Raw genomic sequence first — 23615 nt, 5'->3', positions numbered from 1 at the left:
TTTCACTTCAGCGAAATCAATAAAAAAAAAAGAAGGGGGGGTTGAGTGAGCAATAAGGTTGATGTTTTTAATCAGAAGCCATGGAAGGGGTGATAATCCTCGCTGCTTTTATTCTTCTGGTTAGTCCGATCAGTTGCATAAACCCGAGACTGATGATGTGATGACACGCAGACACCCTCACACGTACAGGACCCTGTGGTTCGGTGTCACTGGTGGCTCCAAATGAACGTGGCTGAAGATCTGATACCGGGTATTCATCACTGCTGCTCAGGCCTTCAAGGAGATATTTGTGAGTGGAAGTGAGACTTGTGAAATGGGCACTGACTTCTGCTATATCCAAGTGTCTGCAGACTTCTATTTATTTTGGACACCACTGTGATTAATCATGTCAGAGAGTTCTAAGAGCGTTTGATGTTGTGCTTGGGCTCTTACAGTACTTATGTAAGCCTTAATTTGGCTAAAAACAAAACTAGAACAATACACATCACAAACCGGTGTGGTTGAAAAGTGGGAAGGATTTTTATTTTATTTTTTATTAATTAATTAACAAAAATGTTTTCAATGTTGTTTTTTTGCAACGTTACTGAACCAAAACTGGACACCCAACTGATTTTGGATTTGAAATTTGTGCAATTTGCGTCGGCAGCCAGTTTTAAGAAACTGAATTGGATCATTTTGGGGTTAAATGTTGAGTCTGAAAAGAAACTCAACATTCAAACACGATTCAAAAACATGTTGCAAGTCAGTGGTGTTCTTTCGTGGTGTTCGAAGGTTGATTTCTGATGAACCGTCCGTGTGACCTGTGCGCCGTGACTTCATTCCTGCAGCCAGCTGTTACTGTCGGTCTGTCTGTCTGTCTGTCTGTCTGTGGCAGCGTCTCCTCTGCTTCAGGTCTGCTCCTCTGCTGTGTGGGCGAGGTTATAAATAAGAGGCTGGAGGCTTTTTATTTTTTTTGTGTGTTTTGTTTAACCAGCTGCCGGAGAGGTTTGTTTGCCTCCTCTGACTGCAGGTGTGCTCCGTGGCCTCTAGATGATGTTCTCGAGCCTGTTCAGCCGAAGCCGCCGCCTGTTTTTTTGTTGTTGTTGTTTGTGTGTTTTTTTTATACCACAAGTGTTTTTGTCTGTTTGTTTTGGATCAGTGTCACCTGTTTCCTGTACTTTGCCACTCTGTGTCTAAATGCGCTGCCTCATAAAAAGCATTCTTACCACTTGGATGCTTTTTTTTGTTTTGTTTTTTTACCATTTTCACACCACAAGACTTTATAGACAAAAAGTCATGCATTGCTTTTAAGAATGTGCAAGATAAAAACGGAAAATTTATCGCAAACACACAGAAGCTGGTCAAAGTTTATGGGAACATGGGTGGAGTTAAACGCAGGGCAATCCTGTGAGAAACAGTGCTAAAGGCAGCAAAAGGTTTAAGACTAGAGGGTCACCTTCCAGCAGGACAATGATCCTAAACATTCAGCCAGGGATACGCTGGAATAGTTTAGATAAAAACATTTTAATGAGTCAGAACATTCAGAACTAAAACCCGATTCGAAGGCGCACATATCACGTTCCGTCTGCTTCGTAATTGTTTGCTACTTTGTGTTGGCCTCTCAGGTATTTATTTTAATTTTATTTTTTTTCAAAATAGTTATAAATGCAGCACAAATGTGATTTAGGATGCAGATGAAGAGAGCCAGTGTGTGAAAACATAAAATTCAGGGTCTGTAAACTGTTTGCTTTGCTCAGATGCCATTGATCTAAATAACAGCCATGACTGGAGGAAAGTTTTGGGAAGAGCTGGGACAGATTGAGAGAAAACAAACTGAAAGTACTGCACATAGAGAAATAGTTGAGTAACTCATACTTTGAGGTTTTTCTTACTTTGAGCACTTCTGAAAAATTATACCCTTGTGATGTTTGTGATGTTTGTGTCTGAGAGCGTCCTGGTTTGGACAGAAGTGAGCATGGGACGTTTTTCAGCTGTTTTTAAAGGTATCTGTCCATTTCAGCCCCATGAAGTAGGATTGACTGGTTCTCACGTGTTTTTATCCACAATTCTTCTTTAAATTTGTTAATTTCATGGTAATAAATTATTATCATTGTTATTTTAAGATATTTTGAAGATGGAAGATGTTGTGCAATAAGCTGAAAAAAGCAGAAAGATGACAGTTTCCACATTAAAAGTAAAAAAAAAACTTTATGAGGGAAACATTTATAGAAATTAAAGTCTACCATAAATCCACCCAGCATAACATGTCTGTATATTGTGATTCTGTGTTTGTCTCAATTCATGGTGGTTCTAATTAAGAAAATGCTTTTAACATGTTCTTCTTTGTGTTTTTACAATAGATTTTACAACAGATCAATACGTCTATTGGCTTTGTGAACCATAAACTATGTCTTAAAGAACATTTTATTAGTGTAGAGTAGGGGTGCACCGATTGCAGTTTTCTGGCCGATTACTAAACTTTTAAAAAGCTTAACCTGCCGATTCCAATTTCTTTGTCGGAAGTGTTGCTCAATTTAGCAAGAAAGTTGTTGAGTTGACAACAGTGGGGTCACTATTGTCAATTACAAATGTGCAGACATAACCTGGTGGGCCGGTCAGTCAGACCTCAGTGGATAGGATCTGCTTCATATGTAAAGATTGGCCGATCACCGATCTCCCAAAATGAAGGAAATCGGCACCGATAAGTCGCATGACCAATAAATTGGTGCACCCCTAGTGTAGTCATCCAGCTCATGTCTAATCAGTATAAATATTTAGGATTTGGGACTAGAAGTAATCAAAAGTATCCAAGAGCACTTTAAAAATGTATTTGGTCTAGTGCTCAATACTTCTAACTCTAAAGTGTGTTTGGATTCCAGCTGTTCATGGTCATATTTTCACCACTCTCCATTTACTGGACATGGAAGAAAGCAAAATAAAAGATAAAACTAAATCAGTCACAAGTGACAAATGAACCTTTGACTTTTTCAAGTGCTTCTCCCTCCACAGATAGAAAGGCGCCCTGGGTGGTCAGCCATTCTGCCCACATGAAAAACAAAATGTCAGTGTATCCGTCTGGGTTTGCTCTTAGGGAAGTCGATTGCTTCATTGATTCATGTTATTAAAAATGGTGACTCTAGGTCAGCTTGGAGTTACCAGAAGCTGTTTCACATAACATTGTATTAGAATATCCAATAACTAATAATTTATTTTAAATAGAAGTTTAACTCCACCCCTCAAGCTTCTTACCTGATTTACAGTACATCCTTCCCTTTTCAGCTCAGATGACAATACCGCTAACTCCCTGATCTACTTTCTGTTTGCCATTTCATTTGGCCAAATTGCTATTGGTGTTACATGTCTGTGCCAAATGCAAACACGCGCAAACATTATATGTTTAAAAAGAGTCGAGTCAGCCTCACAGGCCATTGTGAACGACCTAAGCAGCTCATGTTGATTGATGGCAGTGACTGGTGAGCAGCAGGGTCAGCACCAGAGGAGCCCCGGCGGGAGCCACACACTCACTAGAAGTCTAAAATAGACGCTCCACCTTCCCTCCCCAATGTTCCAATAACTGAACCCAGGGGGATGAAATTAAGAAATAAACATTACTAGAAACACCGCAGCGAGGCTGAAATAAGAAATAAGTAGGAGTAAAAAAAAAAGCAATAAACTATAGTCAGAAAAGAAGGCTCGACACGGACTCAGACAAACAAGGACAGAACCTAATGTAACTAAAGAATAAAACTAACTAGAAACACTGTAAAGGACTGAAAAGAAAAGCAATAAGACGATTATAATTACACTAAATGCCTCAAATCATAATATCAAAAGGCTAAACTAAAGTGAACTAAAACATAAAGCTAAATAAAATGAAAAGCAAAACCAAGTCCCAGGCCTCACACTAAGTTACTAATGAGCAGAACTAAAAGCTTGTAAATATGAGCCTGTGTGAAATTCATCTTTATAATGTGTTTCACTTTGATTTACTGAAATAAGTACAATTTTCAATCATATTCTAATGTATGGAATATGACTGCATATGTTTGCCCTATGATGGACTAGCGACCTGTCCACCCGCTTCTCGCTTAATGGCCGCTGGAGATGGGCACCACAAGGAGAAGTTGGTATAGAAAATGGATGGACATTTGAAGTTGAAAAGATATTGAAGATGCTCCATCCTCTGTCATTTTTTTAAATGCAAAACAAAACAAAAAGCTGAACACAAATGCATCTCACACTTTTCAGGATTATGAAAAAAACAAACTTATTTTAACCTTTAGGCTCATATAATATCATTACTTTATTCTTGTACTTTGTGTTGCTCTGTCACATAATTCCAAATAAAATATAATTAAGGTTGTGGGTGTAATTTGACCAAGTGAGAAAAAGTTGAAGTTGAATACTTTTGAAGCACTGTTAAAAAAAAAAAAAAAAAAAAGAAAAATCAAAGACTTCTAAATGGTCATTAATATTTTAAGTGCCTAATGAATTGTCTAATTTCATCTTGTGTTTCAGTTGTTTTGGGACTGAAATCTGTAGATTGTCCCCATGTGAGGCCTAAATACTGATGAGTTTAGTACCGATGTTATAACACATCTATCATATTTACATAGTGTTAAAACAGAGTGCACAAACAGCCATGATTACTATTTTTACTACATAAGAGTGAAAACATCAGTATAGACAGACTTCTTCATGAGTTTAATGTGAGTGGATTTAAGATTAGTTGTGCCAAGGGAGTTGTTGTACTTTTACACCACAGAATAACAAGTTCCTTGCCAGCAGTTTCTACATTGCCTTACTCACCTTGAAGAAATCAAACTTTTGCTTTTCTTAAGAAAATATTCATAGGAACAAAATGGCACAAAAGTTTTACTTTACCTTTGCTTTTAGTTTTATTTTACTGCTTTAGCTTGAGTAACTATGGGAACCCAGGAAGTGAAAGGAGAGATCTTGCAGAGATGAGAAGTCTGATGCTATAAAAGTACCAGGGGTTGCCAGAAATTATACTTTTAACTCTTACAGCTGAGTGTTAAATGTATCTAAGACGGGTTGTTATCACCTTAAAGGACCGTAGGTAACCCTGTGAATGCTGACTAATCCAGCATCATTTAATTTACTGGCTGGTTTCCCTGAAGAACCCTAATAAAAACTGGAGACGATTCTGTCACTGAATTCCTGAGAAGATTTAGTGTCTAAAGGAAGCCTCACCTGAGGGTAAAAAAGTACATTTTATTATCTTCTTTGCACCACTGTAATTGGATGAGACATACATGAGTGACTGTCCTGTGGGTTTTTTTTTTTTTTTTTTTTTTAAAAAGCTAAACAAACCCAGTTACTTTTCAAGCTGTCAGTCAAATGAACTTTTGACCTCGCTTGCTCATTGAAGGAAATGCATCTCCAGCTATGCTAACTGCTCTACAGAATGGTAACGAGGTGTTAGGAGCCTAAGCCGGAGCTCGGGGCGAGGCATGCTCCGAGTGCTGAAGATACTGGAGGTAAAAATAGAAGGCCAAAACTAGAGGTGCATTTGTTTCCATTGGTGGCTGGGATTAGCCGCTTCAAATCTCTCCACTCAGTTGCAGCTATTGATGCGAAGTGCACCAATGCATGAAAGGGTGCACACCTTATTAAACTATGCACTGACACAGTTTAACTGTGGCAGCAGCAAGACTGTTGACTTTCGGATCATTGAGCGTGCTTTATCGGCTGCTTTCGTACGGTGTGTGGTTCTTGATATGGCCCAGACCTTCTCACTGGGGATACGTAGAGTAAAGATGGAGAAAAATACACATTTTAAAAATAAAATAAAAATTTGTAAAAGTGTCAAAATCATTTGCTGAAAGATTTTGTCTCTTTCCCTTTATCTGCTTTGTTTTATTATTGATGCCTCCTTTCAGATGTTACAGCTGTGGGTTAAGGCGTGCCAGTCGGTAGGATTTCATTTCTCTGAAATTTGAAACAACACTGCTGGGTAAAAACAAGCCGTGTTTCTACACAAACAGACATAAGGCTCCGTGTTTAATAAATTAAAAACAAAAACGTAAAAAAGATCATCTAATTGCTTTGGTTTAACAATTTAATCAGCAAATAAAGTTTTTCCAGCTAAAATACAATAACATTTCAGCTAAATAGATGTGAAATAAACTACTGCTAAACCCCACTGCAGTTCGTAGCAGTTTTCCGTTAAACATGCTCATTGAAAATGATCCTGTTTTGCCGATTTGCTATTTAGAAAGTAAAGTTTGGATTGAGCTCAAATAAACTTAATCAGTCAGGTTACGTGCTTGGGTAGCCAGCCCGCAGTCAACCTGACAGACATGCCGCTCATGGCTTTCCAGCTATAGTTTAAGAACAGTGTCGCATCAGTATGAGCCCCTTTAGTTTTGTACTTAGTGTTGTTTTTTGTTTTTTTTGTTTTACAACCAAATTTGTCTTTTATATAATGAAAGGAAAGGTTAAAGCACTTTAAACTGCAGCAATAGCTTTTAGAAAAATAGCAGCTGTTTTCTAACCACAGCTTTTTAAACCCTCTGCAAATCTTGATGTAGGCAACCAGTCCATTCATAGTTACTGATGTTAAATAAAACATATATTAATGTTGAGATTGATGCCTGAAGCACATCTGCTGCATTTCCCTCTACTTCACCAGTGCTGTGCTAATAGCAGAAGGTCAGTAGGGGATGAATTGGAGCTTTTCTTCCTGATATGAGGCTTTTACTCAACTTTTAAGGTAAATATTAGAACAGACATTACAGCACACTTACAATTGTAGTGGTATAGAAATATATATATTGCTATACAAATAGCTTTCAGGTGCGAGGTTCCGGTTGGGCAAAGTGGGCGTGGTATATAAGAAGCCGCTGCGCCCAATCGGACACACGAACGCAGGCAGGAGAAGGTGTTGAATGGTGGGGACTGGTGGAAACACCGGTCGGATCTGGCAACCCTGATTGATGGTTAAAAAATTAAAATTAAGAACTGAAAGAGAGGAGGAAGAGGATAAAGAAACAAGATTATCTCGGACTAAAGGAAATCGGCGTCGAGGAAATGTTCAAGATGCAGTTGGGAAAAGCCGTGGATTGGTAAAAGAACTTTGGACAAAGACTACGGCGGGTAGACACAGCTGTGTTGTGAATGGATCAGAGTGGGAAAATAGTGTAGAAAACGAGAGTGACAGGGGCAGTGAAACATCGAGTAGTGAAAGAATGAGTCCAAAAAGAGGAAGTTCTTCAGTGAAGGCAGGTATGGGAAAGAGGGGAAGAGTGGTGAAAAACTGGGATGAGTCTGAAGAAGAAATGGAGGGAGAAATAAGGGAGTTTAAAGTAATTGTTAGAGTTAACGAAGAAAAGGGATTGCAAACGATCAGTCCAGTCAAACTAACCACGATTCTGAAGAATCAAGTGGGGGACATTACAAATGCGAAAGTGCTAAGAGATGGAAACTTAATGATAATTTGTAATACGGAAGAACAAAAAGACAGAGCATGTAGGATGAAAGAAGTAGGAAAATACAAAGTGACAAGCGTGAGTGTGATACAAGAAGGAAGTAAATGGAGGAAGGGAGTGATTTGGGCGATCCCGATTGAGGTTTCAAGTGACGAAATAAAATCAAATCTCAGAGGAGGAAGGGTCAAAGATGTAAGAAGGCTTCAGACCTTTAAAAATGGAGAGAAAATGAATAGTGAAAGTGTTCTGATAGAATTTGATGAAGAAAGACTTCCAGAGAGAGTCTATTTAGGATATTTGACCTACAATGTAAGAGTATATTCCACGACCAATTAGATGCTTTAAATGTCAAAAATTTGGCCATACAGCACATACGTGTAAAGGAAAAAGAAGATGTGCACGATGTGGGGAGGATCATGAATATGAACAGTGCAATAAGAGCAGGCAGCCAAAATGTTGTAATTGTGGTGGCAGCCACAGTGTGGCATATGGGGGATGTGAGGTGATGAAGAGGGAAGTGCAGGTTCAACAAATTAGAGTACGCAACAAGCTATCCTATGCAGAGGCTGTTAAAGTGGTAAAGCAAAGAACAGATGTTGGGGTGGAAAACAGGATGAATACAGAGGTAAATCAAACAAAAGAAAATAAAGTGTATGTGGATTTAAAAAAGCTAGTGATATTTATTGCAGGGGTAATAAATGCAACTATGGAAATTAAATCAAAAACCGAAAGAATTCAAGTAATTGTGAAAGCAGCAGCAAATCATCTTAATATTAATGAATTAACATGGGAGGAAGTGAGGGATGATCTTAGTGCTCAAGCCAGTCAGGAGGCAGCATGGATAGGATAGTAACACTATGGTCTTGATTCTCCAATGGAATGCAAGAAGTTTAATTGCAAATGGACAGGAATTAAAGCATATTATTAATAAATTAGAAGAAGCTCCAGAGGTTATTTGTATTCAAGAAACATGGTTAAAACCCCAATTAGAATTTAAAATCTTAAATTATTCTGTCATTAGATTTGATCGGATTGAAGGTAATGGTGGGGGATGTGCCATTTTTATTAGGGAGGGGATGTCGTAGAGAATGGTTAAGAAAGGGAAAGAAGATGAGTTTGCAATTGTAGAGATTTGGATAAATACAGATTCATTTATTATAATAAATTATTACAATCCATGTAAAAGATTAGAGTTAGATAAATTAAAAGAAATTCAGGGACAAAACAGAAATAAAGTTATTTGGTGTGCAGATTTTAATGCCCATAGCAATTTATGGGGAGGGCAGGGAACTGATACAAATGGAGAGATTGTAGAACAGCTGTTGGAAGATAATCAATTAGTGTGTATGAATGATGGGAGGGGAACAAGAATAGATGTGCATACAGGAAAGTGTTCATCTATAGATTTAACTCTGGTGTCAAGAGATATAGCTGGATTATGTGAGTGGGAAATAGAGGAAGAAACAACAATGGGTAGCGATCATTTTCCAATTTTTTGTAAAATTCTTATTTCTAAAGAGAAAAGGGTGGTAGGAAGACAGGAAAGATGGATATTTAAAAAGGCAAAATGGAATATATTTAAATATATATGTGAGAAATTCATGGATGAAGTCAATTTAAATTCAGATATAGAAAATATAGAGGGAAAGATTAGGGAAGTTATATTGAAAGCAGCAAAAATAACAATCCCTGTAAGTAAAGGTAAGAGCAGAAAGAAAGAGGTCCCTTGGTGGACACAAGAGTGCAGTGAAGCAATAAGGAAAAGAAATCGAGCTTTTAGAATATTGAAAAGAACACATAATTTTAAAAATTTAATTGAATATAAAAAAGATCAAGCAGAAGCAAAGAAAGTTATTAAGAAAGCAAAGAAGACAAAATGGAGAGAATTTTGTGATTCAATAGGCAGAACAACTCCTATAGCTAATGTTTGGGGAATGATTAAGAAAATGAGGGGAAATATACAGGAGAGAACATACCCAATTCTGAAACATGAAGAAGAAACAGCAGTAACAAATGAAGAGAAAGTTGAAGTAATGGCAAGAACATTTGCAAAGATCCATAGTTCAGATAATTTAACAGAAGAGGGGAAATTTAGGAGGGAGCAGACAAGAAGGGCAAATGAGTTTATTTTAGAAGGTGGAACAACTCCAGGTAATGTCATGGATGTTTCTTTTTCTATGCAAGAAATGAAGAGAGCAATATCTAGAACAGGATTAACAGCACCAGGAAAAGATCAGATATGCTATATTATGTTAAAACACCTAGGGAATCAAGCTGAGGAAAAACTTTTAGGTTTATATAATAAGATCTGGAAAGAAGGAAGATTACCTTCTAATTGGAAGGAAGCAATTATTGTGCCAATTATTAAACCAGGAAAGGATCCAACAAACCCTTCTAGTTATAGACCAATTGCACTTACCTCATGTTTAGGAAAGATTATGGAAAGAATGATAACGGAAAGGATTACATATTATGTAGAAAGTAAAGGACTTTTGTCTTCATGTCAAAGTGGATTCAGAAGAGGAAGAAGTACAATGGATCCAGTTGTGTGTTTGGAGTCAGATATTAGAAAAGCTCAAATTAATAGGGAAGTAGTAGTAGCAGTATTTTTTGATATTGAGAAAGCATATGACATGGTATGGAAGGATGGGCTGCTTATAAAATTATATAAAATGGGGATTACAGGAAGGGCTTATAATTGGATTAAGGATTTTTTGTTGAATAGAGTTATACAGGTACAGATGGGAGTAACAAGATCTAATAAATTTAAAATTGATAATGGAACCCCACAGGGAAGTATTATCAGTCCTTTATTGTTTTCAATCATGATTAATGATGTTTTCACAGAAGTAGATCAGGATGTCATGCAGTCATTATTTGCTGATGACGGAGCTTTGTGGAGAAAAGGAAAAAATGTAAGAATAGTGTATGAGAAAATACAGAATGCTATTAAATCTGTTGAAAATTGGGGTTATAACTGGGGAGTTAAATTCTCAGTAAGTAAAACAAAGACTGTTGTATTCAGTAGGAAAAAAATTGAAGAAATTGAGTTAAAAATGTATGGAGGGAAAATAGAAAAAGTAAATAAATTTCGTTTTTTAGGAATCATGTTTGATTCCAAGCTTTTATGGGGTGATCATGTAAAGTACATTGAAGGGAAATGTAAAAAAGTTATAAATATAATGAGGTGTTTAACAGGGTTAGATTGGGGTGCAAATAAAATTAATTTAAAAAAATATATATATTGCTTTGATTAGATCAGTGTTGGATTATGGATGTGTAGTCTACAGGCAGGCTGCAAAATCAGTCATTAGTAAGTTAGAAGTAATTCAAAATCAAGCATTGAGATTATGCTGTGGAGCTTTGAAGACATCTCCATCTTTGGCAGTGCAGGTTGAAATGGGAGAGATTCCTTTATATTTAAGACATAAGCAAATTATGCTAAATTATTGGGTGAGTTTGCAGGGACATAAGGAGGAGAATAATCCAGCAGTAAGAATCTTGAGACCTTGCTGGGAGAGTGGAAAAGCTAAAATAGATTGTTTTGCATGGGCAGCAGATAAATCCGCTAGAGAAATGGGGATACAGGGAAAGAGATATTGTGCTGCGGTGCCTTATCCAACTACTCCTTTTTGGTTGTTTCCATATGTGAATGTTGATTTAGAAGTTTATAACAAAATGCAGGTTAATAAAGATAATAACTGGGTAAGTTTAGTAAATGACAGAATTAAGAATACGTATAAATCCTTCATAATCATATATACAGATGGTTCAAAAGATTTAATTTCAAATAAAACAGGATTTGCTTATGCTATTCCTGAACTAGATATATTTATGAAACAAAGAACATCTGACCATTTAGCTGTTTATACAGTGGAAATGTTAGCGATACTGATGGCCTTACAGTGGGTAGAGCAAAATAAAATAAGAAAAGTTCTTGTATGTTCAGATTCATTATCAGCACTAATGTCTATTTTAAATATTTCATCTGAAAGTCGTATGGAGTTAGTATATGAAATTTATGAAGTTATATTTAGAATGACACAAACTCAGGTAGAGATTAGGTTTATGTGGATTCCAGCCCATAAAAATATAGAAGGGAATGAAATGGCAGATCATTTAGCTAAGGTGTCTTTGAAACAAAGTAGAATTATGGAAATAACGTATTGTAAATCTGAAATAAAATCAATTATTAAGACCAAAATTAAATCTGAATGGCAACAATTGTGGGAAGAAGGTACTAAAGGTCGTCATTTATTTTATATACAAAAGAAAGTAGGAAATATGGAAATAATAGGAGAAAATCGAAGAGAGCAAGTAGTAATGACAAGATTGCGCCTTGGACATACTGGATTAAATAAAACTCTACGTTTGATAGGTAAACATCCAACAGGTAGTTGTGAATGTGGTATGGATATGGAAACAGTAGAACATGTAATTATTCATTGCGAAAAATATGCAGTAAGTAGAGAGAAGTTAAAACAAGAAATTAGGAAATATGATATAGAAACATTAAAGCTTAATAAGATTTTAATTAAACATAAAATAAATAAAGCAGTTATTGCATTTTTGAAGGTAACAGGATTATATGTAAGAATTTAGATTGGGGGGAGATGCTCTGGTCCACACTCCAGCACAGTAGATGGCGATAATACATCTTAACGTTAGATGTCACCTGCCAATAAAAACCACAAAGAAGAAGAAGAAGAAGAATCGGACACACATGTCTTCCTCAAGCTTTGGCTGTGACTTGCGTCTCAGGGACTGACAGCCAAAAGGCATAACATCAGGTGCATGCTGCTCTGATCTTGTGGTGGTAGGTCTCCCCTCTCTTTGCACTATTGCTGCTTGTTCGCAGAAGATCTAAATCCAGGTGTGATCATAGGCAAAACGCTACTGTGCGGCTCTCCTCCTCGTCGTCGGTTTGTGTGTGTGTGCGCGCGTACATGAGTTTGTCTGGATTGGGAGGTAAGAAGTAACGCTCATTGTTAGTGCCAATTTGTTGCAGTTCTATTAAATGGTGACTAATTAACTTTTACAGATCTCCCCATATTACCATTGCTGCTCTGTTGATATCCCGGATTCTACGCATTACCAACCTCGGATTGTGGTGGCGGTGCTACACGCCCTAATTGAAGTGGTGTTTGGCGTGCGGCATTGGCGTGCGGCACCGGCGCGCTCAGTTCACCTCCTGTTGCGGCGTGGCCAGAGGGTCGCACCAGATTCGGACATTTTAATTTGTTTTTTTTTATGTTTTGTTCCAGCCTTTTTTTGGTTTTGCTATAACTATTTATACATTTAGGCTGATATTGTTTTCTTTTTGTTGTATATTTTGGATTGTTGTCTTTATTAATTGTTTTTTTTCTCTCTGTTGGCAGTGCTGAGGCCCGGCGGCGGTGTTGGTGTGGTGACGGTGTCTTCTTTTTTGTGTGCCGTGATTCCTGAGTTTGGGTTGTCTCACTGCGTCTGGTGCTTTACAGGGGTTTTGTTTGCTGTGTTTGGGTGGATACCGTCCTATAGTGGCCCCTTCCGCCGGTAACCTCAGCTACTGTAGTTACTTTTCTTTTTTTTCCTTTAGTGTTATAAGGAATTGGTTTTAAAAAGAATATTTTAAGAAGCACTTAATAAAAAGCTGTTTGTACATTTTAAAATTGTCTCAGATGTCTTAATCCACGCATGAGCGAACTTGTGTGTCCTATCAAAAAGGGGAGTAATATTCCTTGGGTGAAATTCCCAAGGTGGCGCTGTGGAGCAATTTTATTTGGGTTCAGAAATTTACAATTTCCCGATTTCAATCTAGTCTCGCCACATTTGATTATGACTTACATACTTTATGTCTTTGTGTGAGTAAGCTAAAGCAAAACACAACAGTAGCATTCAAGATGGAGAAGTAGTTGAAAGTAAAATATCAAAGAGAAATACATTCTTATTACTCAATATCCCATACGTGACTGCAGAATAAAGCACAAATAAATACGTAATTCGTTAATTAGAAGAAAAACACAAACATAGAGTAACCATTTCTCGCAGAGATACTTAAGATATATTTCTAATTAAACAGAATCAGCTAAAGTTCAGTATCTTGCAGGACAAAAGCTTTACCACAGTTAGAGTTTGTTTTTGTATAATGTATAATTTTTTCAAGTAGTAAATTGTTTGACATATTATGTATCATTATATCTACACTAAAGTCTAATCATGATACACCAAAAACTCCGTCTAAGGCCTCATCTTGTAGTACTTTCAGTGGTTACCGGGTATATCAAGAATTTTTAAATTAGTTGCAATCTGCAAAATTGCCACTAGATGTCACCTAATCCCTAACAGTCCTTCTTTCCTTTGCTTAAACCAGCTTATTTTGTTCTCTGCATCTCTGTCTGCTGGTGAAGTGATACAGAGGCAGAATACACCCAGCTCAGGTCACTCACATCTAACAGCCGGTTGATCTAGCGTGCAAGTCTTTCAGTCTGTGAGGTGGGAGGTTGAGTAACCAGCTTGAAACCACACATGAATAGGGAGAACACACAAACTTCCGACATATTCCTGCAGAATTTTAAGGCTAGACCTTCTTGCTGTGGTGGCAGTGATGCCAACATCTGTGCTCGTCCAGCCGCTTCCTCACAATGCTTCTTAACATATTTCTGATCAGACAAGCAGGCTTTGCGGAGATTATAATTCATGGTGAGATTCCGGATTAATAATATGTGTATGGGATTGAAATGTGTATGAAAGGGATTTTGCAAGACAAACAGAGAGAGAGATGGAAAGATAAGGACAAGGACGACAAGGCCCTGTCTACGACCAGATGAATCAACAGCTTCCCTCCTCTGGCGAGGACACGCTCGCTTTGCTCAAGCCTAATACCACGGACATGCTGTCACGCATGAACTATTTTTTTTTGTCCCTCATCCCCCCCTCCCTTCCATTCTCTTTGTGTCTTTCTCTGTCCCTTTGTGACTTTTTCACATTGGCCTCGTTAGCCAGCAGATTCACTGCAGAGCCTGAAGGAGGCCCCTGGAGAGGGAGAAGACCATAGCAACAAGGATAGCTCTTTGTAGCAAACTAGACTACTTTGATTCACAAGTTTTTTTCCCCCTAAAGCTTGTTTACAGATGAAGAACTTGTGCGTCTTAGTTGAGCAAATTGTTTTCTTGCATGGTTGAAATTTCCCTCGTGAAACAGACGCAGTTTACACAGTTACTCAGTGACAAGAAAAGGAAACACAATTTGGTTAAATGTTATTTAGAGATTTGGTGTCCTACTGTCCACTGGCCTTTTATAAATTTCTGGTAAATTTGGTGCTTTCGTAGTTTTTTCAAGGCTGTGAAAATAGCAAAGTTTCCATCGATAGGACCTGTCAACACCGCTTAACAGCCATTCAATTTTAAGTACACCTCTTCTCAAGGTGCCTTACAGATATGTTCAGACACTTGAAACTTTTCACACAAAGTCAAAAGTTTTAAATAGATTTTATTGGAAATTTATGTAATAGATCAACACAAGAGTGGCACATAATATTGCAGGGAAGGATGATTTTTGCTTCACACAGATAAACAAAAAGATATAAGTCTGAAAAGTTAAAAGCAAAGACCTACATTCAACTGAAATCAGAAAAACAGCTGGAAGCTGACAGAAAGTCTCCATTTATTGGACTGAGCTTGGGCTATTTTGTGAGTCTATGCAAAGCTTGTGGACAAAAACAAAAACAATCTGTCATTTTCTTTCCTCCTAATTATTGTTCTTTATTTGTCTGTTTTATGAGATCCCAATAGCCTGCACTAAAACTTGTGGGTGCAGCATAAAAAATGGTTCTACTCCAGATCAAAAACATTCTTTTTTCTGCTACGTTGCTGTTTATTTGTCCTTCGTTTGAGGTTATAGTTTTAGAGTTTGCCTTTCTGACCCTCGAAAAGTTATGTTTGGTGTACCTGAAATTTTAATCAGTACAGAGACGTGACTCAACATAGACTTCATTAACTATTGATGTTTCTCTGGATCTAATATATTTTTTATTCAGCCTTGGCAAACATGCTTCCTGTTTATGTTATGTTAGCCTAAAGAAATAAAATGCTCTACATACAGATGGGAGTGGAGTACTGGAAAACTGCAAAACATAAAAAAGAGAAAAAAAATGTATTCAAAGGCTGCTGCAGTAAATGTAACACAAAACAGTGTGGGTGAGAGGTTGATGGAAAAATATGCATTGTTTCCAACAGATTTCAATAAGAAAACATTTTAAAGTCTGGTGGATGTTGTTGTTGAATCCCCCTTTAGTCTGAAATACCTACAGAAAATCAGAGGCAACCAGAAACCTGCAAGAATATAATGGAGCAGAAACAGTTTTTCACAGAAGAAAAGTTACTTTTTTTATCTCAACATTAATTCTAACATTATTTTTTTGTCTAAATGACCTTAAAGCATGAAGTTGGTGCATGTGGAAAAAGTTCAGTTCTGTGAATCCTTTTTTTGCGAGGCATATGTAGAGACAGTCTGCTTCTTTCTGTCTCTCTCTCTCTGTTAATGTTTGGCCTCACTCCCTCTCTGGACAAACATTGCAGAGAGCACTTGAGGGGCTGTGAGGAGGAAACAACCACAGAGAGACAGAAAACCAGAAAGCAGAGAGCATTCAGAGAATCGGAGCGCACAGGGGGAAGAGAGGGAGAGACACACTGAGTCGTTGTTGATCGCCGATTGCTCATCAGCCCGCCGTGACTCAGCCTTGAACGCGTGTCCGAGCAGAATGGATTTCATTTGGGTTCAGCTGCCTCTGAGCTCTGCGGAGGATTTTCACTCCTTCTGGATTACGTCTGAAAAAGCAGCCGGTGTCATGAGCGGGGAAGCCAGCGAGCAGAAGGGAAGATGGTAATGTCACTGTTCTTCAATGTGAGACGTGATTACTTTCACCCTGCTCTTTTCTCTCTTTTGTGGTTTTTACTGATTAACTGAAGCAGCTACTATTAAGAGTATAATTAATTTGCAGCTTGAGTTTATTTCACAGCTCCGCTTTTATCTCCTGAAGACCTTTCAGATGTTTATAATCTTCAGCTGTTCCTTTCTGTGATAAAAACAGCTGCAGATGCATTATTTCTTAATCAAAACACTATAGTTGACATACAAAAAGGGAGAACTTCTACACTGTTACATTTAAGTTAATACTCTCTCTCACGCCTCAACAATTGGTAGCAAACAAACATCATATTTTCTACATCCTAAATTGCTGACAGGTGAAGTTTTGCATCAGAAACGTGACATTCTAACTCCATTAGTACCACAGAGGGATTTGTTTAGTGTGTCCTGACAAGAAGCTCTTTATGCTTTAACACCCGTGCACTCTGACCACATTTCTGCCATAGCTAACACTCACTACTGCTGCTCTGCCAGAGCAGTCTGACTCAAGGTGAAGCTCTCAGGTTACCGAGCATTAGGCAAGGTTTTACAATCCATCCCCTGTGCCTCCTTCCTGCTCCTGGCCCTACAAGATGTGACTCATGCAAATACAAGCAGAGCGTATTTTTTACTTTTTTTTTTTTTTTTTAAAGTGTGGGTGTCTGTCTGAAATGTGGATTTAGATTTTAAGCCTGAAGGAATGTCTCAGTTTGATTTTGTCCATTTCAAGAGAAGTCTATTTTCATTCCACGTCAGAGAGGGTGTGCCTCATTTGTGCATAAAGCTGAATGTGTTTGCCGCCGACAGGCTGCCGGGATGTTATGAAGGGAGTTGAATTTTAAATTACCCGCCCAGCTCTCCCGTGGGTTTGACTTGGCAGGAATCTTTGTGTGTTTTCCCACCTTTTTCCTGTATAAGTTTTCCGTGTCGCCTGAACCAGCGGTCCATTAACTCCGTTATTCCTGTTTTCTGAGTGACCTCAATGTCTGGGTGTTCGTTCCCATGTTGACTAAGTTGTACAAAGCATCTCCTTCTCCCTCTGCAGAAAGACAACTCATCGTATCTGAGTGATTCGATGGAAAAATGCACAAAAGTCTGATCCAAATTTCTGCTAGTAAACCTACAAATCATCATCTCCCCTTTACCTGGATTACCATCATTACCTTCATATACAATGCCTTGCAAAAGTTTTAATCTCCTTCAGTATTATTTTTCATTTTTGTAACCTTATGAGCAAACATATCAACATGTTTTATTGGAGTTTTGTATTAGGATACATGGTTTTCACATGTTTTATGAGATACAATCTGAAAAATAGGGCTGGCATTTATACATTTGTTTTCATAATAGCTCAGTCTCAGTCAGACTCAAATTAAGATTTTGCTTCTGACTTAACATTGGATTTAATTGTGCACTTTGACTGGGCCATTCTAACACATGAACGCTGTAGTTACTGTGTTTTCTTCAAGGGCTTAATTACTTACATTTATTTGTTCAGAGACAGCACATGGTAATTAGTACAAAATAACTGTTTTCCAGCTACCAGGATGCTGTAACATCAGTGTGTCATAATAGAGATCAGGGCAGTGCTAGTAGTGTTTTGCATGTAAAAAGTTTAATTTATTTCTCATTTGACCAGAGCATCTTCATGTTTGTGCCTCCTACATGGCTTCTGGAAATCTAGAAACGGGACATTTTGATAGTTTTCTTTTCACTTTCCTTCCGCAACAGTCAGATTTCAGATGTGCTTAACAAATATTTTTCCTGTCTCTAATTCTCTCCTCTGAGTTGTGGATATCTCTAGTGTTACTATGGGCCTCTTCTCTGATTAACTCATCTTCTTTTCCAGATTTTGTCTTTGTTAGGCCTTGCGATCGGGACATTTTCTTTCCATTTATGGACAATCCCTGCATTGTTGTGTGAGATGTTGGTATTTGTTTTGCGATATAACCCATAAATGTCTCTATAACCTCATCCCTAACTTGTCTGCTGTGTTGCTTGGTCTTCGTTTCTCACAAACCTTCCCAGAAACGAGCTTTAATTACACACTAGTGGGCTCTGTTCTCCATTAAAATGGCTCCACACCATAGTAAAGGAGGTTGACTACAAATGTTCACCAAGCTTTTTTAATGTGTGAAAGAATAAGAAAACCATATATTATTTTCTTCACTTTTCACGTTCAGTGAAAGCTAAGCTACACTTTGATATAATAACATCTCTCACATGAACACAGAGTACGTATGAGCCGTGCTCATGGTGATTTTTAAAGACGGCTTGGCTCATTCACAATTCCCTCACGTGTTTTCGATGACCCAGACTGAACCGCTGACTGCTGCTTTACGGCCACTACCAAATCGCTCTGCTGATCGAGACCGTCATGATTGGCGTTTGTCTCCCGCGGGCCCCGGTGTCCTTATCCCACTGAAGCTGCTAAATATACCGTCTGGCCATCGTGGAGCCTCTGTGGTTTTGTACAGAGGATTTATGGCTTACGCCAGTGTAATTTGGCTTGAGCCTGAGAGGAGGTGACATCAGGTGTGTTGAGGCACAGAGGGATAATATAAGACTGAAGTGAAAAGTCAGAGGAAAAAAATGAGGATTTTTGACTTTTTTTTGTTCCCGTTTTCTTCAAACGTATAGTTTATAGCTAAAGAGCTCAGTGTTTTACCAACTAAGTCCATTCATTCAGAAAAAAGCTGGAATTTGAGCTTTACAGCGTAATCTCTGCCTGCTGTGTCTTTCTAAACAGCAAAATAAATAAATCCCAAATGATTTATGTCAGAAAAGGATATATTTTCTCTATAGATATCGTACTGAAGTTGTGATTAAAATGAACTGATAAGGAAACCGATTCATTTTCTAAAACTAAATGTGAATGCTTAACAGAAAAATCCACATTACGGTTGCCTCCAGGCTTTGTGTGCTCTGTTCATCGCCTTGGTTTCACTCCATTTTAGGGAGGCAGCTAATCTGTTTACTGCACAATTGAATTTCACCTAAATATCACATTTGTTGTCATCCATAAATGTGTCATTTTCTGTGAATGATGCAGCAGATCAGCAGAGTGAAATCCTCCTTTCTGAGGAGAAAAGTGTGTGTTCAAGATGTTGAAGCAGTGTGTTTGCTAGCAAGCTAAACTATCATCAATTTATAACGCGTTTATGACTTTTATTCAATGTTCAGTTCCAATGGCCTCTTAAAAAGATTGCATTGATTTGTGGTCACATATAGAGTTGGTCATCTAAACAGCCACCTTGCATAGAGTGTTGTGAAAACCTATTTACACATTTTTCTGTTTTCTCATTTTGAAGAGCGGTCAAAAGAAATGATAATCATTGATTATCTAAAATGGACAGATTATGGACAGATGAATATGATGGGTTTTCCTTTGCTCTGATTGGTAGATTTTAACACTCTGGTCATAAACAGATGGTCCTTTCTGTGGTATTTCTTTCTTCCAACAATATGGGTGAACAACAATCAAGGATCGGGTGTTTCGACTCAGATTGATAATTGTTATTTGTTTGATATTTGTTATTGTTGAAAAATGTGAAGGAAGAAATACTTCCTTATTGTTATCTGATATAAAAGAATTAAAGAGTTGAAAGCTTGAACTAATTTCGATTTTTAAACAGTCTGTTTCTTAATGTTAGACTTGCCCTTTATTCTGATGAGGGGCAACTTTAGTTGATCAATTTAGTCAAGTAATTAATAGTTTTGAAAACATACAGTGTTGTTTATTTGGAAAAACAGACTATATTTGCAGATTCATCATCCAAACCAGAGGACATTATGCTTATTTTCAGCCTGTAAAGCTAAACGTAATGCTGTTCAAGAGCGTAATGCAACAATTAAATGGGAAAAGATTTGCTCCTTTCTTTAAGACGCCATCACTTCTCCCTGTCCTCTCTGCCCAGCAGCAGTGAACCCAATATAAACAGTTTGTCTAATCCAGCGGGGAATCAGTGAGTGTGAGCTCAGATGAAAATATCAACACAGGAAATTGGTTCTTCTTGTGCTCATGTAAAGTTTATCAAAGTGTTAGAACAGTGGCTTCTAACAGGGTCTTACATTTTCTCATGTAGTAATATAGCAAATAAAGACAGTCACAGATCCAAATTTAGCTGATTTTTGTTATTTGTTTTGTTGCTAACGTGGCAATGTGACGTGAATCAGCCCTTTTCTCCCAGCAAAACAAATGGTTCTGGCTCCTGATTGTGATGAATCTGCTCCTGAATCTGGCTCTCTTATCTTCTGGATCTTATCTAGATAAGATCAGATTCACTTCGTCGGGCTGCTTGATAGGTCTTTAGCATCTTTAAAAAAGTGACTAGCACAAGTTAGCACTGCTGGCGTTACTATAGCGACAGCCCACAAGGTATATCTTCTTCAGATTTTAGAAGAATGCTGCCAGAACTTGACGTATAACAGAAAAATTTTAATTTCTCTCATAATTCAGAATGTATAATAAGATTCAATCTTCCTACATTTCCTGTCGCTTTCCAGATGACAATGATTAAACTAAAAAAGATTAAGTATGGATTGAAAACATTCAAAATCTCTATTAAAAATGTCCAAGTCTGCATGCAAACTGCCTGGTTTTCTCAGTCCAGATTTGCTTGGCCGGACTGGAGCCGGCTTGACATCAGAAATGCTCGCGGACTATTTTCGCTTCATAACGATACTGGACAGAGATATTCAAACTGTCCAAGGCTGCAGCGCTGAGACATCTTATCCACAGCAATGTGAGGGTCATCATTTATTTCAGTGACTTACTGGGAAGGATCTGTGTGTTTTTGAAGCCAAGTAGTTCTGCATTAACAGAACTACTGGTGTGCTGCCAGGACAAACAAACAAACTTTTGGTTTCAAGTGCAGAAATGCCTGAAAAAATGTTTGTGTTCCCCTTTGTGGGTCAATACAGGCTGTTTCTGAAGAAGCAAAGTGTAATGTTGCTTTCCCAAAGGATCCAGTGAACACAACTTTTGATATAAGTTTATGTAATAAAGTTTTTCATGCTGGCTAGTTTCTTCTTACTGTGTGGGGAAACAAACTAATCAATATTTCTTTTGGGGTTTTTTTTTGTTTGTCTTTTGAGGCCTGGAGGCCAGCAGGGGTTCTGAACAAACCCAAAGATCATTTACACCTCGGGCCGCTGCTGACCCAGATCTATCCGACAAGTCTTTTCACTAATGGGATGACAGAATTGATGACTGAGTGTTTTTAGTCCTGTGCAAACAGTTTAATTAAAAATGTATGAACTGTGATCTATATTCCACTAAGCTGTGTGTTTCTGAGCTGCCAGCAACAACCGTCACCATCCAGCCTTCATTTGACGTCCCCTCTCCATCATTTTCATAATTGCTGTCCCTGTCTTTCTTGTTGACGTTACGTTGATGAGGATTGTTGAGGTTTCGCCCCAGCGGGGTGTGGCAGAAGCCACCACAAAGCTCTGCATCAGGCATGTTGTTGCCTGAGCTGTGGGCCCTGAGGACAATCAGGCAGTTTTGGAGGATAATGTCAGGGTACGAGATTACAGAGGGGACTCGCCAGTAAAAAAAAATGTTGGGACTGAAAGTGTCTAGCAAGACTTGTCATCTCCATTGAATATTTTCACAATTTGTAATACTCCATCCCCGATAATGCGTTTTATTTGAATTTGGTTGTAGTACTCCAACCCAGTGCATAGGTGTGAGGAAAAAGAAATACAGTTTTTGAAATTTTTGAAATTGTACAAACACCAAAATGATGCTGCTACATGCTATTTTGTGATGGTCTATCTCAAAGATAACAGGTTACAGGGAAGATGTGACTTAGACATGATGGACGTATGGATTTGACTAACTGTGTTATTTTGTTAGCTTAGCCAACAGATTTAGCTTAAGAAACATGTCTGGTGTTCATTTACTGTTACTGTGTCTGATTTTATTAAATCTTGCACGGTTTGCATGGGTAGAAAAACAATCTTCAGGCCATACATCAACGTTCTCACATTCTGTTTCCTGGAGTCAGGTTCTCCTTCTGAAATCCACTGCTCTGGCCTTAGTGGCGCTAAATAAAGCAGGACCTAAATGTGGGGTGGGGGAGCCAAGGGGGATGCAGGAGTTCAGGTCAAAGGGAATGTGAAACCATAAACCAGAATTGTAGCTGTGCTTACTTGAATATTTGTCCACAGGCTGGCTGCCTTCGCATTGAACAACGAATTGAATGAATCCTTATCTCTTAGAGTAGTTTGATAATGAGGAATTTCTAGTTTACTCTGAAGCAAAATTATTTAATGAACTGCATGTTTGCTGCTTAACACTACATATTACTGAGACCTCATAGATCAAATGTAATTAAATTGGTGGGTCAGAATAGAAGTGTGATGTGAAACTTAGCCAAAATCATGTAAAATCAGGTTTTGGCATTTTGGCAACAAGACAGTTAAAAGTGCTTTACATGATAAAAACTTAATGTATTAAATCAACAAGAAACATTGTAACGGCAAAACGAAGAGAAGTAATAACATTTTGAAATCCAGGCCACAATTAATAATCTATATTCACTTTTTAATCAGACATCCCTAAACAAATGGGTTTTTAAAATTGAGCTAAAAAGAAGAATTGTTGTATTTGAATAAAATTTAAATGGAAAAAAAACTAAAATTGTAAAAAAAAAAAATGTCCTGCAATATTTTTTGCAAAGAGATAGAAATAGGTATTTTTTATCTATATGTCTCCAATTTCCCTTTAGTGATGACAATGACGACTTTTTACGCCACTGTTAAAAGTGTTCACATTACGCTCTTGACTCTATGGCAATCTACTGGATGGTCATTAAATAAATAACTCAAAATACTTTCAGAAAATCATAAAATATCAACTTGAGAACGTCACTTAAATAGTTCATCTGAATACCTACTGGGTAACTTGGTGCTTCATCAGCTTTTTGTTAATAAAATATTGAGTAGCTGCACTGATCGTTCTGTGTCATCATCTGTTTCCAGGTTTGAGCAACTGACATGAAATAATAAGCTGAATGTAAAAAATAAATATTTTGAGCAAATCTTGTTGAAATTTCCCTTTTCAGAACCTTGATTCTGTGGAGGGATCAATCCAGCACCTCCTCTCTGCGTTGTATCCCCCCTATGAAGCCACCGCCCCCACTCTCCTCAGCCAGCTCTTCCAAATCATCGACGGCCGCTACCAGAGGGACGCCCTGCGCTGTTTTCTGGACTTCCTGGTTCCGGCCAAGCACATTTTAGATACCGTGCAGCAGGCTGCATGCGTAAGTTATTTGCTGAGACTCTCTTTCTGTC

The 23615-nt window shown here is 37.9% G+C and overlaps 1 protein-coding gene across 1 annotated transcript in view; it reads left to right on the top strand.

Moving 5' to 3' along the window:
• The window catches only part of LOC122839909 (pleckstrin homology domain-containing family G member 4B-like), a 39228-nt gene that overhangs the window by 746 nt on the left and 14867 nt on the right, over positions 1-23615 (top strand). Inside the window, exon 2 of the mRNA XM_044131936.1 lies at positions 23387-23584. The gene's annotated coding sequence lies outside the window, so the exon portion shown is untranslated. The remainder of the gene's footprint in view (positions 1-23386; positions 23585-23615) is intronic.

Source organism: Gambusia affinis, linkage group LG01, assembly GCF_019740435.1.
Source record: "Gambusia affinis linkage group LG01, SWU_Gaff_1.0, whole genome shotgun sequence".
NCBI lineage: Eukaryota > Metazoa > Chordata > Actinopteri > Cyprinodontiformes > Poeciliidae > Gambusia > Gambusia affinis.
This window is presented reverse-complemented; position numbering and strand designations above follow the sequence as displayed.